The sequence below is a fragment of the Hipposideros armiger genome, unplaced genomic scaffold (assembly GCF_001890085.2).
Source record: "Hipposideros armiger isolate ML-2016 unplaced genomic scaffold, ASM189008v1 scaffold_26, whole genome shotgun sequence".
NCBI lineage: Eukaryota > Metazoa > Chordata > Mammalia > Chiroptera > Hipposideridae > Hipposideros > Hipposideros armiger.
In genome coordinates this window covers 766,163-781,567 of record NW_017731376.1, presented here as the reverse complement: position 1 = coordinate 781,567, position 15,405 = coordinate 766,163, and positions in this window count along the sequence as shown.

Genomic DNA, 15,405 nt, shown 5'->3' with positions numbered 1-15,405 from the left:
AATGATTCTGTGAGATCAGTTGCGACTGACCGAGGGTTAAAAGAACAGATTCAGTAACATTTTTCATCTTTAACACAGATGAAATACATGTTTCAGGGTGCCCATATGTTTTAAAATATATTTTTTTGCTCCCAAATCTTAACTCTTGGCCATTTATATGTTTCTCAAAAGTTGTTTCCCTTTCTGCATCAAGGTATTTTGACTAGAGTTTCAAAATAAGGTGGTGTTTTTCCTAGAAGCATTCACATGCCTCTGTATTTCCTCCTTTCCCACACTTTCCAGCCTAAGCTGGGATCTGGACTTTCATCAGCCTGTCTTCCCCTATTATTTTCCTTAGAAGATGTCAGGACATCCCGTTGTCCTTCCAGGTAAACCACTAAACCTGCAACCACTTGATTTCTCTGGGACTGGTTCCAGCATATCTTTCACCTCGCCAATGTTTCTAGGGACACTTTCTCTTCATCTCTTAAACTCTGTGCTTTTGCTTAACTTTAAGAAATACACAGGGAAAAAAAATCCTTTCTTGCATTTTTATTTTCTGGAGGAAATAGCTGTTATCTCATTTCCATTCATCAAATCTTTGCTTTTGTCACATGGTTTTCCTTTCTTTAAGATGAATTGAACAGAGGATCAAATTTGAAGGACTAAATTTGGAGAAGAGCTAGAATAACATCCACCCACTTTCCTGGCAAATATTCATACCCAGATAACACATATGCAAGTTCTGTTAGGAAGGATTGTGTTATACAGATACAATTCTTAGCGATGTTAGCAAGGCATTTGTTAGTGAAGCTGACAGTCAGTTAGAAAGAGAATAATTTTATACCCGTCTTAACCCAGCCATGATGTCCCACATTTCCAGGGGAGTTGATGGTTGTGAGTTCCTTTTCCAAGTTCTTTATTTACCCCACAATTTCCTATAGTATTTCAAATCTTTGAAACACAGACAGCATTATGTCAACACAACATTTTGGAGAATACCTCCTTCCCTCTCCTTGGCAGAGTGTTTCTTGAGCCCTTTGGCTGTGTGTGTTGCCCTTTAATTTTCTAGTCTCTGTGCTCCATCTTTCCTTTCATAAGAGGTGTACCCTGCTATATGACTTCATCTAGATGCATCCCTTCCACAAATCACCCAGGCTGCAGAGTGTGGGTCTCTTGTCTCCCACACCTGATTGTCATTTCCTTCAAGACAGGAGCTCGTCTTCCAGGGCTAAGCAGCATGTTGGGTACATGATAGCTCGTTAATATATGCTGGCTGAGTAAATCACCAAATTACTAGAACATATGTGTTTTGGATGAGGCTCCATTAAGAACTTTTTGAATGGCTCAAGATTTCAGGATTTGGCTGTTTTTTTCAGAAGCTCTGACTAGCTTTCTTGTTATTTGCAGCTCTGCGTATGAATTATGGATCTGAAATTTCTCTTACTGTGCTTGGCTTTGATGGCATCCCAACCTTGGAGCTTGCTGTCTTGCTTTGTGCGATGCTAATACTTTATCTCATTCTTAGCCTGACTCCTCCACCTCGGACACTGATGTGAAAATAAAATCCCTTTCATTTACATTTCTCTGTCCCCGTGCAGCACCATGTTTATCTGTACTCATATCCAGTGTTAGCCCATACCCTGTGGAGATGACCAAAGGTTCTGTGATAGATGCCAGGGTGTGGTATACATTACCGCAGACTAGTTTGGGGGCATTCCATGAGGGAAATAACTATTTTCCTTCCTGTTTTAATTCCAAGATCCTTCAGCAAATTAAGCCAGTATGTCTCTGCATTGTGTTTTTTATTATTTCTGGGCAGCAATCACTACTGATGTGTTATTTCCCTTGCGTACCCATGCTCCTAACAGTTGGCCAACATGTAGCCATCCGTATAGCCATGGACAAGTTTCATGTGTGTTTCCTTATTTTACTTCACATTTTTCCCTTTTGTGGAACTTCTCTTGCCACATTTCTTTCCATGTTGTTTTTGTTCTTTATTGTTTTATGATGGTGCCTACCAAAAGACGTTGCCAGGTCAAGATTTTAGAGTGGTGGGTAGTCCCTGCGAGCCTCCTGGGAGCCTCATGTTGTTATCATCCACTTTGGGGCACTAGGAATAATGAGGCAGCCCAGAAATAGCTTTGTGTTTGTTTTCTTCCTGTTGCGCTAATCATTTCAGTTTGCCTCTACTACCGATGACAATAAAGTTGGCCAGGACCTTTCCCCTCTTATTAGCTATGTTTTTAGATGGCAGCAGATGACAACAATAAAAAACAATTATTTGCTGCACTATGCAAATAACAATGATTTGCTAATTCTATGCCAGGCAATGTTCTGTGTTTCATACACTAATTTTGTTAGGTCCCCACCATAATTATGAGTTAAGTATCATTCACCCGATTTCTCCTGAGGCCTCTGGTTGCTCGTCTTGTAAGCTTGCTGACATGGCCTTTCCTGCTCATTCCTGGCACATGCTAGTGTAATATGTAATGTAATATAATGTAATAATCTCATATATGCAATATGTTATTATGTAATATGTAATTAGCTAAGCCTTAATACTAGGATAGGTTTTTCCTGACATTTAAAATACCATGTTTATCATATGTTCTATTGATTGATGAAGATCAAGAAGGAATCATGACTATTCATATTACTTCATGTTCCTATTCAGTGATTTTGATGCTGTCTATATATCCAAGATGGTAAAGAAAAGAAGAGATAAGTGGCACGCGGAACTGTTTCTCTCCATTTTCAGAATGCCATCCTCCTGTATTTTTTCTTTACCCTGTTTTGTCTCCCTCCTGTCACTCCAGCCCTCACCCCCAAATTCACATCTGTCACCCCCTTCCACATATACCAGGCTTGGGAAGCAGACTTTTCTCAACATGCCTTTTAAACACATGATTTACGGTGTATTTTTTTGTCCAGTTGATGAAGAAGCTGAAGAATAGAGCAGTGAACAACTTGCCAAGTTCATAGACATATGCCAGAGAGGTACATGAGTCATGGGATTTATCCTTCTTGGGGGCTCGCTCAAATCTTACTCCCTCTGTGGAATCAAGAGCCTCCGTCCACTTTCTCTGAAGGCAGAGATATTCCTTCCTGCCTCTGTTATCTCATGTCACTTTATATATCCCTCAGCACAGCATTTATCTCAGGATATTGTGACTGGAGGTCTATTTCTCTTCCTTATTAGACTGTGAGATCCTTTATGGCAAATGCTGTTCCATTTATCCACACATCTCCTGTGCCTAGAATAGTACTTGGCATGTTGTAGATGCTGGGCAAGGGTTTGTGCTGGGAACAACAGCATCCATGCTGTACCTTTGGCTGCTGTTTCTAATCTTGCCCCCTGAGGGGCTGCTTCATGTGCATCCTGTTGTTTAGTGGGTGCTGATATAGGAGTTCATCTTATTGACTCAGAAAAATAAACGAGGCAATGTGGATCGCAACCACAGAAGTTTCATCACAAAAAATGCCATTTTCAAGTTAAAAACCCTGAGTTAAAAGGCGATCTCATCCGTTCATGTTATGGAATTTCCTTTGTAAAAACTATGAAATAAGTTTAAACATGGAGATCAGGTTTCAAAATAAAAGTTCCATATTATGGTCAGAGTTTTCTCAAGGCAGTGAGGATTTTGTGTATTTACATGCAAACACAAACACACTCTCACACACTCACACATGACTTTGTTGCTTGAGGTCATCTTTGTGGTTATATAAGCTTTCCATTTACATGTGAAACTTTACCAAATTGTTTACCTCCCTGGATTTCTAATATAATTTCAGCTTGACCTGTGGTAAATTTCCCCATGTAGGCACAGAAAGAAAAGCACCTCGATCCCAGATTTAATTCACAAGCAGAAGTAAGTTATTAAAGGAGTCAGGAGGGAAGAAAAGGAGAAATAACTGTGCTTCTAATAGAAGAAAGAAAGCAAACGTTGATTTAATCAATTGATTTACTTTTAAGTAAGAGAACAGATGTTTTCTGTTAGGTCCCTGGTGAAAATTCAGTAGGCGCCAGTGATACTTTAGGACCAGTGGCTTCTGATAAAATTTGAAATGAAGGTCTGGGCTGTTCTTGCTAAATGGGCTTTCACACAGCAGGCCTGTCACTGTGGTGTGATTTTTCTCTTGAGCAGGAGTTAGCCCTCTCTCTTTTATGCTCTCACTTTCACTACCCATTCACTTTTTTTTTTTAAATTTTAAAGATATTATTGGCTTTATTCAATGAGAAATGTAAACAGAAATAGCCTCAGAGACACAGAGGAAAAACTTCTCATTCACTTTTGTTCTTTATCCCTTAGAGAAGGAAAATAACACTACATGTTTATGCTGTTGTGCTGCTTGAAAATATTAATTGTAAAGAATTTCATTATCTATAAGTAGCTATTTGAATCCTCTATTTTCTGGCCCAGTAAAAACACCTGTGGTGTCTTCTGATCTTACCTGGGTGAAAGCCTCCTCTTTGAGCAGTCAAGTTTGAAGATGGTTGAGGTGTTAGTTTCCCTGATATCGTCTTCCTAATCTGTACCCCCACAACCTCTCTATGGAAACATTCACCGGAACCCCACTTATTCTATCTTCAAAGGGTTCTTCCAAAGGTTTTTAAGATTCTACATTTCCTCAAATGCCAGCTTTTTTTTTCCAGCTTCTTGAAAATTGCTTGCAGTTATATAAGCCTTTTCCTTCTCATAAACACTCTAATTATGTTAATATTCTTAGGATTTCTTTACCAAACACAATTTGTTATTACGATTTGAAGTAATACGTCATCTCCTTGGCCATTTTTTTTTTGCCCAGGCAGCTACCATCTCACCCAACCTGCCCCCATTGGACAAACAACCCTGCTGTACTGTAAACTATTTATGATCAGAGAATGTCCTATACCATTTTAGATCCCTGCAGAACATGGTTCCTCGTACATAGTGGGAGTGCAGTAAATGTTGACTTGAATGAAGCCAGGTACCTCCCGTACAATCACTCATTGGAACACAAGTGCAGGTCTGTGATCTCAGACCATTAGAACCCCACAGAAGGAATCAAGATTGCCAAGTGTCCAAAGAAATTTGTTCATTGATCATATTTTCCATAATGAATTCTCCCCTTCTCACCTTTGTATTTTGCATTATCTGATAATCGTGGTCTATATATCCATTTGCTTACAGTCTGTATTGACACACAAGGAAGGATGATAATATCTGGAACCATATAGTAACTGTTTTGTAGAATAAACTCGTCATGAAAGTGGATATCATGACATTCGCAGACTAAAAAAGCCATTTTACAATTTAGTAATTTCCATCCTATGGGCAATAGAATGAGTGGCCATTTTCTGATACCTTCCCAGTATCGACTAGCACCTATTCAGAACACTGTCTTATTACTTGACTAAATTAAGTGGCGGGGATGATAAAAAGGATTGTAGTAAGACACATGGAAACTCTGCCATGAGCCCTTTCCCAGTGCAGCTGTATTGGGTCTGTTCTGATTTTTGCCCCTCGGTGTCATCTTTTATCCTGTCCCCAAAACTAAAACATCTGCAGCAGGAACAGGAGAGTGTCTCAAGGCAGGAGCCTGAGGAATGCTTATTTGAATGGAGCTGACTTCTTACCCTTCCCAAGGGGTAGAGGTGTTGATAGTTTCCATCAGTAATGACCTCATAGGAAAGTCGTGTGCATCTCAAAAGCCACCACCACAGCTGGCACTCATTGAGGGAGTGAGGGAGAAGCTGCAGCCTGAGTCCAAGTGATCATTAAGACCGAGCTACCCTATCTCCTCCTTGGGTGATCTGTCGGCCCATTCTGGAAGCAGATTGGGGAAAAGCATGGAAAAAGACTCTTTTAAAACCATATCTGACCTCTGGAAACAGAAAGCATCCGATTCCACAGCTTTAAAATATTTAATATGCATAATTTAGAAATATTAAAATAACTTCCTTCCTTCTTAAAAAGAACTCCACAATTAATTCATGCATTCACTCATGAATCAACCCAGACCTGGCGAGAATCTTCTATGAAGTAAACACTGGTGAGACAACAGGAAGACACTGGAGAGCAAAGCCAGCATTGCCCTGCCCTCATGAGGCTTTTAGTCGGTGAGAGAGATGGGTTTTAATCAAATAATCACACAGCGGTACAAATGGAAATCAGAGCTCTGAACGGAGAGAGTGTTGTTCTAATAAACAGAACAGATTTCCTAGAGTTTGGGGGCAGGGAAGGATTGTCAGAACTACACCTTTTGAAAGCAGAATGGAAGTTAACCAGCTGAAGTGGGTGGGAAGGAGAGCTTTCTAGACATTGAGAGTGGCATGGACAATAGGGGCCTCTGGCAGGAGGCAGAGTGAATATTCAAAAAATGTGCAAATATGGTTTAGATGAATCTTGAAAGATAGGCAAGTGCAGACCATGCAAATACTTGCTCTCTCTCAGCCTGTCTTCATTTTACAACCTTGCTGTGGTTTTCAACTCCACTAGTGTCCCACTAAACTATCCACCCCCAAGTGGAGGACAGGGCGACTGGATGAGTATGTAACCATATTGAGCCTTTGCTTCTTCCTAGCACAGTGTAAGGAATTGTCCCTGAACATGTGAACCTCCAAATGTAATAATTATACTTTTCACAGAATTGAGGAGTACTAGACAGAGAGGAAATCCAGCTAGTTGACTTATGATCTGTCTTCCTGTCATTGAGCTGGATTCTTGGGAAGAACAACTTCTCTAGAATGGGGACTCTGTATCTTTCCAACAAGAAGGGCTGTAGCTCGCGCTTTTTGTTTCAACTAACTTAAGCCCTTACCTTTTGTTATAGAAAACTGAGGTTTCCTTTCATGATATTCTTAATAGAATGGGGACCAACAGTTCAAAGTAAATTTTTATTTCTTTGTGTAATCATTAAGTCTCCTGCTCTCTACACTGTTAAGTAGACCTATTCTCTGCTTTCTGATTAGAATTACATGTTCATCTGAGGTATATGCCCTCATGAACCTAGTCTTCTAAACTTACCTTTCAGCCTTGTCCCTCTTTAATTTTTTGCTGTCACTACTGTTGACATTACTTTTGTAGCATGCAAAACTGACCATGTGACTTCCTTGCTCAGCCATTCAATGACTTTTCTTCATTAGCTAGAGGATAAAAATCTCAAGTCCTAGGAGGATGTTTAGAGTCCTTCATCGTTTGGCTCTTCCCTATAATTTATCCTTATCCTCTTCCACTTGTGTATACTGACTATGTGTTTTGCCTCCAATCTGAGCCACTTTCTGGTCCCACCATGCTGTTCCCAGCCCCGTCTTTGTTGATGCCATGAGTGAATGGTCAAATGTTTCTTCTAGATAAACTCCAACTTGCTGCCAAAGATTCAGTTTTCATACTGCTTCCTTTGTGGAGCCATCTATATTTGCATGCTCTTAGAGCACTAAGAAAACAACTTGATGTAAGTACTTCTCTCTGTGTCTTCCTCCACTGGATTCTGAAAGGAGTTATCTTGTTCATATCCCCAGCACTTAACAGGGTATCTTCAAGTGGCTTTTGCTCAATAAATATTTGTTGAATAACAAATAAAGAATTTAAGATATAATGGTGCTATCTGTGAGATAGAAAAAAAGTTGCCTAAAGACAGAAACAATGGGCAAGTTATACTTCTTATAGAAATTCTGGAATGGTACTGATTTTGTCTGGGAACTTTATACAATTGGATTTTTGGAAAAGTAATGATGCATTTTTGCAACAAAAAACAGAAAAAAATACGTCATGACTTTTCCAACAACCCAATATTTCTATGGTGATAGATATTTGTAAGTGAAGAATGCCTGTAACAAATCAATATACCCAAATCTTCATCCTTCCCTGTATGCATACTTTCTTTTTCATTTTTGAGTCAACTGTATTTTTTTAAGTTTATTGGGGTGACAGAGGTTAGTAAAATTACATAGGTTTCAGGTGTACAATTCTGTAATACATCATCTATTTATCACATTGTGTGTTCACCACCCAGAGTCAGCTCTCCTTCCATCACCAGATATTTGATCCCATTTATCCTCATCTACCACCCCCCTCCCTTTGCTATAAAACTTTGTAGCTCCTGCCATCAAGAGGTGGAGTCTCTTTTCCCACCCCCTAAATCTGGGTTGGCCTCATGACTTTCTTTAGCCAACAGAAAGCTGTGCAAATTACTGTAGCCCAGTTCTGAGCCTAGAGTTCCCATGGCCTTACACAGTTCTTCCCAATCTCTTAGAATCCTGACACTACATGGGAACAAATTCAGACTGTCCTGATGGAGGAGGAGAGACCACATGGAACAGGAATGAATCGTCCCAGCTGAGGTCTCCCTGGATCACCCAATTCTCAGTGGACCTGCCAGTTGGCTACAGATGCATATGTAAGCCAAGACCACTCAGCTGAGTCCAGCATAAATTGTAACCAACAGAATCATAAGCTAAATAAATAAATCATAACCTTTTAATTATGGTTTTTAAATTAACATTATGGAATAATGTTATACAGAAAAATAGTTACCAGTAATAATCTATTTTTATCTTACTTAATAATTTAGTTTTTATTCACAAACTATTGATTGAGTACCTTCTCTATGGAAATCAGTGCTTTAGGCTTTACTGGGATACACAGCTAAATAAGATATAGTCCTTATCTATAAAAGAATGTGATAAAACTCCTAAGATGAAGTGAACAAATGTGGTGAAATGCTGTTTAACACAAAATTCCAAATAGGTGTGATAGTAAGTTCAACTTTAAGATCCATTTCCTAATTGAGTAATGGTAGGTTATCCTTCAACATTAAGAAATAGTATGGAGTGACCTGCAAGCAGAGGAAATTTCTTTGAAATCAATTCTAAGTGGGGTCGGAAGCAATGGACCGCTTCAGCTGCTCAGCACCCTCTAATACAGAGGCTAGGAGTAGGACCTTCCAATAAAATGCTGTCTTTTATAATGTTACAGAATTGGAAACAATTATTTCACAGTAAAAATGAAGTCAGAATGTATACTAAAATTTTAATACATTGAAGAAGTTTTTTGTAAAGGCTCCACAACTCCGAATTTCATCTTAAGTTGATTCAAATACAAATTCTAAGACGTTTTGTCTGAGGAAATATTGACTGATAAGAAAAATGACTCTAAATTTCTAACAAATGCCAAATAGCTCAGAATTTCCCTCACACTGTGGTTTTCTAATGGTTTTCAGTTACCAGTATTTGTTCTCAGAGCAATGTTGAGCACATAGTAGGGCCTCAACAATAATTGTTTATCTGAATTAACTTAAAAGCTTTCTATTTTGTCAGAAATAGAGAATAAACACTTGATTAACTTTTGTTGGTTTTGTGTTTCAGTAATTTATTTGTATCCAGATGATTAGAGAATGGAATATTCTAGCTTAATTAAATAGTTTAACAAAGGATTAATACTTACTTTATACATTTATAGTTTGCCTAATAAAAATAATTAGAATTCAGTATAAATGCTAACACTAAAATAATAGTTGAGTTTGACTTTTTGTTATATTCATTGTGTAGCGCTATAAGCAACATAATTTGGGGATTTCTGGAAGTTCATATTCAACATAATCATGAGTTTCCCACAAAAAGCTGTCACCTGTAATATCATGCCCATTCAACCAGAAATCAAACTATAAACAATCTTAAAATTTTCACTTTTATTCTATTGTTTTATGTAGTAGCACATGGTGTTTAATTGTCAAAATGGAAGTTAACATGTAATATAGAATGTCTCTTCCTGTATTGAAAAGAATTTATCTTCTCCAGATGTGTAACAAACCTTTATGTTTTTCTATTTTGTCTGTAACCATGTAGTCCTACATACCACAAATATAATTTTTTAAAGATTCATTTGGAATTAAAGTAATCTAACAGAGAAAGAGTTCAAATATAATTTAGCACGATTTTAGAAAGTCAAGTCAATTTATACATAGCCAGCTTGAAACTCAGGCCAAAGCAAAGAGGTTTCTACCATTACAACATGGGTTTGCAATAAAGATAGTTTAGTGGGGTAGAACTCTCTTCTTTGTGAAGCCAGGAGTTCAAGAAATACTTACGTTATTTTGTGCAAAACATGTAGAAAAAAAAATGAGTGCTATATTGAAGTTAATTGAGAGTTCCAGGAGGAACTCTAGGTTCCAGAAGGCACCAGGTTTTTTAAAAAAAGTACAATTGTCATTATTATTTCTACTTTCAAGTTAGGATAAGTCAGAGACAGCTGGAAACTTCATTCAATCAACCAACTAACCAAGCAGCTGCTCAATGAACTATGTTTCAAAGATGTTAACACTGCACGTGTTCATAGCTTACTCCCAAACCACAGCAGGTTAGTTCAAAGCCAAAGCCCTTCAAGCACTCAGTTAATGGCAGTTGAGTTTAGCTGAATTAAATGGTATGTATGACTTAACCACTAAGTAGCTGTGTGTCTTTGGGTAATGCTTTTAGCCTCTCTGGGGCTCTTAAATGTGACAACATTTTGAGTTATAAACTTATAAATCTTCTTGGGACCCACAAATCATCAAATCAAAACATGGTCTTTATTTTCTTTGGGACCAACTATCCTTTTGAGGCAACAAAGGAAATAACCTGTACATTTGCCAGGCTGTACAGTTGTTCCATTTATTAGTATGTCACCTAATGTGACCTTAAGGATGGGTAAGTCCTCCAGAAACTATTGCTGATTATTTGACCCCTTGTGATTTATTTCTCTCAACACTTAACGAGTGAGATCAGACATGGCCCCCACCATCTAGAGGAGCTTACCTGGCTTTTGTTTCTCTTCAGAGGTCTCAAGGTATATAAAGTTAGAGCCAAGACTGCTGTTATTGCTGGTGGATATGACCCCTCATAGTTTTAATTAGGGTTATTTAATAGGTATACTAATTTGTAAGCATACCATTAGCTTACCTTTTGGAAAATATTCCTGGGGCGTTTTGGGATACAATGCCGGTAGCATTACAATGACATGGCAAAAAGTTTGCGCTGGACCCCCACAGACTTTAACAAGTAAACAGAGGATTAAAAAAGCGACAGCATTTATGATGTGAGTCTTTCTCGTATATTATCGAATTTAACCTTCACGATAAGCCTATAAGGTATGGAGGATTATCCCCATTTTACAGGAGAGGAAAAATAACCGAAGAGGTTATTGCTCCTTCACCTATTTATTCAACACATATTTATGAAATGCCTCCTCTAAGCCAAACACTGCTCTAGATATTGGGGGAAAGCAGTGGGGGGATGGAGAGAAACCAGATCCTTACATCCATGGAGTTGCATTCTTGGGAGTGATAGTGGGAGGGGATACTAGCATTAAACAAGTAAGAAATGCAAAAACAAATCATTTCAGAGACTGTTAAGGTTATAAGAACAATACAAGGTAATGTGATAGATTGGCGGGGGCGGGGCGGGGGAGAGGGAGTTGCACATAAGAGAGGGTATCGGGGGCCTCTCTGGAAAGGTTATGTTAGACTTGGGATCTAACTTGTCTAAGCGGAATAACTAGGCTTTAAACTTACTACTCTCCTAGCGTTACATACTCTACAATAATAACATTTATTTTAATAACATTTGCTATGGATACTAAGGTACAAAAATGTCTATATTAATAACAGAAAAATCCAAAAAGTCTGTAAATGCCTATATCCTGCCTCGTCTTGAGATTATTAAGGTCAAATAAAAAAAATGAAAGGAATGTAAGATCCATAAAGAATTATGTACACTAAAGCTTTCTTCTTATTGTGTGCCCTTGCAGTCTGGCATGGGGTGCATGCTGAGAGAGTAAAAAGAGAAAAGGAATGAAAAGTGCATGCAATTTCAATTGAAAAAATGAAGAGTGTAGTGATTTAGCCATACATAAAACATAAGAGCACTTATTCTTTATCTGTCCTCAACTGTCCAGAAGAAACAGCCTTGCAAAGATGAAAGTTAAAATCATCAATAATCTACTGCCCATTGAAAATGATGGTTAACCTTTTGGCATGTTTCTCCCGAGGATTTTTTTCTATGCATATTTAAATAAAACTAAATTCAGATTTTTACCTAGACATTTTAACTTAACGTTTTATTATAAATCTTTTTTCATGGTTATTTAAACTTCATGCAACATAATTCTTAATGGCCCCAGAATGGTCCACCATATGGCTATATAAGAATGCATTTCACCATTCCCCTATGTTGAGCATGTAGTTTCATGCATTTTTTTGACATTTTAAATAATGCTGAAATGATGATCCTTATATGTATTTCTATGTTTGCTTATCTCACAGTGTTCTTTGGATAGATCTCTTAAGTGAAATGGTTGTCAAAAAATAGGAAATTCTCAGTCAGAAATATGAAATTTCATTCGCAAAAGTGCTGGGAAAAAGTTGCTGGATAGTTTCAGACTGTCTTGCAAAGCCACGTTTGACATCCTATTCACCCTGAGCTACTTTGAGTAATGGACTTACCAGTGAAAGTTTCGACTTACAGTTGAAGGTCCCAGTGAGAGCTGATGGTCTTAACTTATCAAGTCTGATAGTTATTTTTCCATTACTCTGTTAATAACTGTTTTATTTTAACCAAAATTTGAGTCCATATCCAATGATAATTGATATTCACAGAATAATACTGAGCCCCTGCAAAATCCTAATCAGTCATCAAAAATGAGTTAGTTATGTTCAGTAGAGTTCTCTATTATGCATTTATAATATTGAATATTATTTAGATAGAATTGTATTTATAATTTTCTAACTCTTAAAAAATCACAGTTCTTTTATGTCTGTATGGTCCCTTTTCATTACTCATAATAATCAGTTGATCATAAAAACCCAGTCCCTACATTTAGGTTTAACAACAGAGTTTATTACATAATATAATGCAGTTTGTTCTTAAGTGGAATAGGAGTTTTAGATGAGTCATACCCTCATTCTATGGCATTTTACTTTCCTCACATAAGCTTTTCTCAATTTTATTTAAAACCTTCTTTATTTATATTGAAGTTTGTCAGATGCTCTTAAGGGATTAGCAAATTATAACTCAGCTGAAAAATGACAATTTTAGCAGATCAGTGTTCCCCTCTGGAGGCTAAAAAATATGCATCGACTGCACTAAGAAGAGGGATGTTTATTTGAAACATATCCAAACAATCTGAAACCCCGGGGTGGAAATTGTGAAGAAAAGGGATTTCCCATAGATTTCTGACTTTCCTCTTTCTCACTTTTAGGTGTTCTAGGAACATAGAATCAAATAGCCCATCTGGTTTTATTGCCTGGGGTCGAAGCAGAGCAGCAAATGATGTGAATGAGGGAAGGGGGAAAGAAAGAGACCGGGGAACCCCATTAGAAATTATCTGAATTTGACTGATACTTATATTCAAGAGAGAAAGCAAAGAACATTGTACCTTAACTGAGGTATATTTGGAGTCACTCATGATGTATAATACAATTTAAATACATAGAATTAAACTTTAAACTGCATAGATGGTGAAATAAAAGCAAGCATAATGTACTCAGTGTCACCTTCATCCTTTATCCATTTGCATTAAGCAATGGTAAATATATGACATTTAATTCAATAAGCTTATCTCCAAGTGTAGCTACAGGAGACATGATTTCCTTTAAAATAGCCTATGTTATGTTCAAAATACCTTTCAAAGTACAAGCTGAACAGAAGCTTGGCTCTTATAAGGTAGGACATAGCTTGTGATGGAATAACTAGTGAAGTGAGATTTTGAGTAGGAATTTTCCACTTACTGATTTGGGACTTGAGGAAAGTTGAATCACATTTCTGGATGTATTGTATCCCTCTCTTTAAAATGGCAGGCTTGGGATGGGTCATTTATCTTTAATATTACTTCTACTACCTACCCCTAAACAAACTCAAACCCTAAAATTTGTAGTTACCTGATACATCATTTTCTCTGTCTCATGGTTCTGCTTTCCCCCTCCTTCCCCATATTTTTTATTTACAGTTGCTTGCATGTTTGGTTCCTCTATTAGAGACAGAAAAATGAATTAAACTTATGAGTCCTCTTTTCCCTATTAATTTCCAATGTACTTAAGAGTAGAGGTTGTCTTTTGTTTCTTTTGTGCATAATGTCTTCTTGTTTTTCTGCATAGGCGGGTCCCCAGCTCTGTTTTTAACGGGCTAATTAATGTCCTTACAAGCTGCCCATGGAAAATTGTAAATAGAATAAACAAATGCATGTGTAAGATCGTTGAATCTTCATTGTTTAGTTTGTATGTGTGGTGAGCTCCTGAGGTCATATATCGAGATTCTAAATCCTCGAGAGTTCAAGGTTATTATCTTTTACTTCTTAGAGTGTTTCCATAAAACTCAACAACCCCCTTTTAGATCTCCACTGTGAGCTGAGAGCAGTGCTCATGGTAAAAACAAAAACAAAAACAAAACAAAACAAAGCAAAATAAAACAAAACAAAACAAAAACGATATAAACATGACCTCATTGGATCCTTAGGGCTGACAGCCTGGAGAACTGTTTTCCTTATGCAAGCCCTCCCTTGGCCTGGCATGGGTGCTTTCCCCGGGGTCACTGAAGGACCGAGCTGTGATTAACCAGGATTGCCACTAGAGGTCAGTGCTGACCATTCACAAAGATCGTGAAGCCAACGTAATGGCCTCTGGACCTTCAAGTCCAGAGTTAGAAGAGTATCTGAAGTTTCTTTGGTTGAGATTAAATTGATGCTTCCCGGATCCATTATGCATCATCCATTATGTGCAGGCCTTATATTAGAACTAATTTTTAACTTGGCTGGTGATTATATTGAAGAATATTATTCAGGATTCCCTTCTCATTCCCTGATGAAAATCAACCGTTTTAGAAACTGTAACTGATTCCTGCTTTTGGGGATATCTCAGTTGGTTCTCAGTTTTCCTACTTTCTGCTCTCCTGAAATGTTATGATCAGCATCAGTGTATACGTGAATGTAGGGAAATGTAGAGGACAGGGCGTTCGGTCCATGAGGCACTTCGATAAGATTCCTGTATTCCCACACAACCTAAAACATGTCTCCACTGCTCTGATCTGGAGACCTGTCATTCCATCGTTAAGCATTAGTCCCTTGGAACCAAATCGCTTTCCTACAGCTCTTCTTCCTTACGATTATTTATTTGCATATCACATGACAGGAACTGTGCCTTGTTCTTGACCTTCAAGAATTTACTTATTTTCAGTGTTTCCCAAGACAGGCCATGCTGGGGCATGATTTCCAGCTTATATTTACTTGACAGAGATCATTTGGCTTTTTGATGATTCCTCAATGACCTATTGTTCATCGGCTTTAAGGGCAGAAAGAACTGATGCTCCTACTGTATATACAGTGTATCTTGTGTATATTATATCATTTAATGCTAATGACAAGCCCTGAGGTAGAGATTGCTTGTTACCTATATTTTACAGACAAGGAGATTAAG